The following is a 4,058-nucleotide window of genomic DNA, read 5'->3' on the forward strand; positions in this document are numbered from 1 at the left end:
TGATAAGAATCATTTCTTAAATGCTTGTATGGACGTAGAAACTTCTGTAGGCTGTGCGTAATTGTTTCTGCCTCCGCTTATTAGCCGTGGCTGCAGCGAGCGAGCGAGTAAAATCAAAACCTCAGATGTCTTTAGGGTATCAGATATTTTTATCGGCTATTCTTATATTTAAGCAACATCCAGTCAGGCCGTGATATAGGCTCACGGGGGCGGACTGGGACAATAATTCAGGTCGGCAATTTTACCAGTAAACAAATGTTCCTTAAAAAACGACTAATGTCCATATTTTAGCTCTACTGTAAAACAAAGAAAGCACAAGTGATTATCCAAGGTCACCCAGATAATTGAGGTGTCCCATCGCTGTGAAACAATCAGTCTGAATCAATCTGATACGGTTTAGCAGTCCCCCTCTCCATTCACTCTACCTGTAGCCTAAAACAGCGCCACTCTCCATTGCAGCTACATTGTGGTCAAATGTGGAATTGTCCCAAAATCGTTTCAGCTGCAATTCAGTACTATGCTTCCACCTAGTGGCTACAGTTGTCACTGACATTTCACGCGTTGCGTGAATCTCGCTCCCCGCGAGTGAAATGGCCACTTTGAAGTAGTACCTACTGTATTACTCTAAAATAACTCCAAATTATTGGATAAACATTTTTTTCCAAATAGAATTAATTATGAGTTTGACATATTAACTACTTCCATCCCATACCCCACAACCAAAAATTTAACCTCCATACACACATCAACTGACATCAATTAGGCTAAATCAAGTCATAGCCAGGACAGTACAACTATTGAAGACACCCTGGACATTGGGAAAGATGAAGGGAACAAGGAGGACAGAGAGGTAATGGTTGAAGTCAACGTTAAATACAGCACTATAAATACAGTATAATAACATATTTACAATTTCTATTTATAACCACTCACAAGACAGTTCCTGAAGAGCTTCTCCTGACTGTCACGGAGATACAAGGGGAGGCCCTTTAATGCTGCAGTTTGTCGATGTGCAGTGATGTCAGATGTCTGAAACAAAGAATTGCATGAAACATTACAAGATGTAATTGACATAAGAAGTACAGTAAACATACAGGCAGCTGTCCTCTTCCATATCCAGAACATTTTCTGTAGTAACAAGTACTGGATTTTTTTCAAACACAATGTTACTTATCTCTTGAATAACTTCTTCCTCAACTTCAATATTATGTTTTGCAAAAACCTCTTTGAGAATTTCAGTTGTATGAAACTTGGAAAGGGACAAAATATCATTAAATTCTTCTAGAATTGCCTGTATTGCATGTTTCGACACATGTAGCAGACATTGTATACGAAGAAAAAGGGAAGCTAATCTGTGCTCAAGTATTTCGGAGTCTACATTCTGTACACAATCGGGTTCACCTTTTTCTGTGGAATCCAATCTAGGACTGCTTGTTAAAGAAAATCCAGCTTCAGGATCAATATTACATGGCTGGTCTGTGTCATTAGACTGAAAATCACTAACTACCCTGACTGGTGTCAGAAAATCTCTAAGCTTATGGTTTTTATGATTCCGCGATGTATGTCCAGTAAAACTATTAAGGCGGTTGGTTTCAAAGCTGCACCCCACAAATGGGCAACACACTATCTCTCTGCATCTAAGGTGATAATGCAAATGAATTAATATTTTCTTTTTACAGCAAATGTCCTTGTATTCACACAACCAGCACTGAAATGATAAGTTCTCTTGCCTTTGGACAGTACTGTGCAATCTTGAAAGATGTGATTTCAAAGCACTAAGGGTTCTAAAAGTGCACCAGCAGTCCCTGTGGATGCAAGGCCAGGTTGAACCTCTGTGATGCAGTCGATAGTGTTTCAGCAGAACAGCTTCAACGGCGTGGGTGAACTTGCAGAACTTGCACTGCATTAATTTCAATCTGAAAAACAAAGATGACAATTTGCTGGGGATTAGTAAAGCAGTCAGCAGAAATTTTAAACATTTTATCAATTTAATGACAATGTTAACAGTAGACTGGACACTAGAGTTGACAAGACTGACAATATAATATTCTGTCCCATTTTTAATTTTTAATATATTTTGCTGCAGTAAAGATGAATTACAATTAACATATATTAATTAAGGACACTACTCAACAAACCAACAGCTACAACAGTCTAGGTTAAGAACGTCAGCAGTCAGTATAAAACAGAGCAGTCAATTAAATGCATTTCAACGTTTTCAAACACCATGATGTGCAACCAGGACTAGGAATGCAAATTATCGATTGACTTCAAGTTGACTTCTAATCTAACCCAGAATGGGTCATACATGGAAATATTTCAACTTTTTTAAATCAACAGACAAGCAGTAACTTCTGACCAACACAATATTTGATACAGGTGAATTGGTCTTTCCTGCCACTACACTATTATGATGATATTAAATCTGATATGAATTACATCTTATTATTTTAATACTTAAATCGCAGTAGCATATAGTGATTTATTGAACTCAGCCTGATGTAAACGTTAATTAAACTCAATAACCTGTCACACAAGCAGCTCTATGTTGTCCCTGTGTGATGTTCAGGCACAGGACAGTCTGAGGACAGAGAGCTTTGAGGTTGAAGTTTCTATTAATGAAGGTGCACTGTGAGACTGTGACCCAACCACATGTCAGCTGCTCCATCATCCATCATCAGGACATCATTGAACATATCGTCATCAATGTGCACAATATAGGCCTATATTACGGCTGATTGATGCATTAGAGATGAGAGCATAATAACTGTAGCCTACCTTCACACACGCACACATTGCTCCACCCGCGCAGATAATAATCATGTTATAGTTTAACGTTAACTTATTAAATCACTCTCTCAACACACAGTCATTTACTGAGACCAGCAGACGGTAGAGAACTGAGTAGAGAGGCAGGCAGCAAACTAACTACACAGCGGACCGAGCCGCAGCCTGTCAGCCGGCTCCGCTCTCTCTCTGTCCCTACTGTCAAACCAGCCTGCTCAACTGCTGCCGTCCTGGACTCGTCCTGGAGCGGAGACGCGGCCTGAGTGTTGTTACCACAGTGTAGTAACACCGCCAACACTTCTGTAAGGTGACATCAAATGTCAGCTAATTTTGCGACCACAATTTTGAGTTAGCATTAATACCCTAATGGCTACTCTTGTAGCTGTAACAAATTAGCGAGCATGAATTAACACAACCAGTCAGAAGATAACATGCCTGTCCTGTTTGAACGGTATTTGCCCAGACATGCTAGCGGCTAACTGCTGCAGCGCCGCTAGCATCAGTTAGCCGCTAGCTTTTGCTAATGACTGCAACCTGTTTGTGATTAAATGTTGAAAATGTGTAGGTCGCTTTCTCCATTAAACGACGTACAACATACTGCACAACACAACTCAGAATAGTATCATTTTAACTTAATTTAATTAAAGGTTGGTTAAAACTTACCTGTGTGGACTCCAGCTCGAGGCAGCACAGCCACAATGAGACTTAAGTGAAGAGTGCCAACTCGGAAAGTTGGCTTTCCCGCATTTCACAACAAAGAAATAAGAGTTAGCAGAACTGTTGTTCCTTGTATTGAACCCCAACTTAAAGATTTAACTATTAACAACTCACCAAATTTTTTTGGAGCATACAACTGTCTTGCTTTGTTGTGCTAACTAACATTATTGCCTTAAATGTCAATAATTTATATTTTCAAGTTTTACCAACATAAATGACTGTTTTAGGCCAAAAAATACAAGTTGGCTTTTTTGCAGTGAAGCAGCAAAGGTTTCTTATGATCTTTATTTATTGATGTAGGCTATTTATATTTGTAATTATATACAGTATATCAACCACACAAAATATGTTTGTTAGCAGATTAAACCTTCATTGCACATGAGATTCATATAATCTAGCATTAAAAAACCATTACACAGAAAATAAGGATTGTCGACAAAACGTAGTATTTGTCGTCCTAACTTAGGGCCAATCAGCTCTTTGATCAGGTGACAGCCAGGCGTTTCCCATCATGCCCTGAGGTCTTGCAGTCTTTTTTTTTGTATCTTTCCAAA

General features: G+C 39.0%; 1 long non-coding RNA gene across 1 annotated transcript; it reads right to left on the reverse strand.

Annotated features, from left to right (window-relative positions):
- Nucleotides 1-938: 938 nt before the first annotated feature.
- LOC311253542 lies at nucleotides 939-3,760 on the reverse strand. The gene is made up of 3 exons (XR_014621690.1): nucleotides 3,451-3,760; nucleotides 1,731-1,916; nucleotides 939-1,029 (listed from the first exon to the last, which is right to left on the reverse strand). It is a non-coding gene; the product is annotated as an uncharacterized lncRNA (long non-coding RNA).
- Between the last annotated feature and the right edge of the window lie 298 nt (nucleotides 3,761-4,058).

The sequence above is a fragment of the Pagrus pagrus genome, assembly GCF_965226575.1.
Source record: "Pagrus pagrus genome assembly, chromosome: 24".
Classification (NCBI taxonomy): domain Eukaryota; kingdom Metazoa; phylum Chordata; class Actinopteri; order Spariformes; family Sparidae; genus Pagrus; species Pagrus pagrus.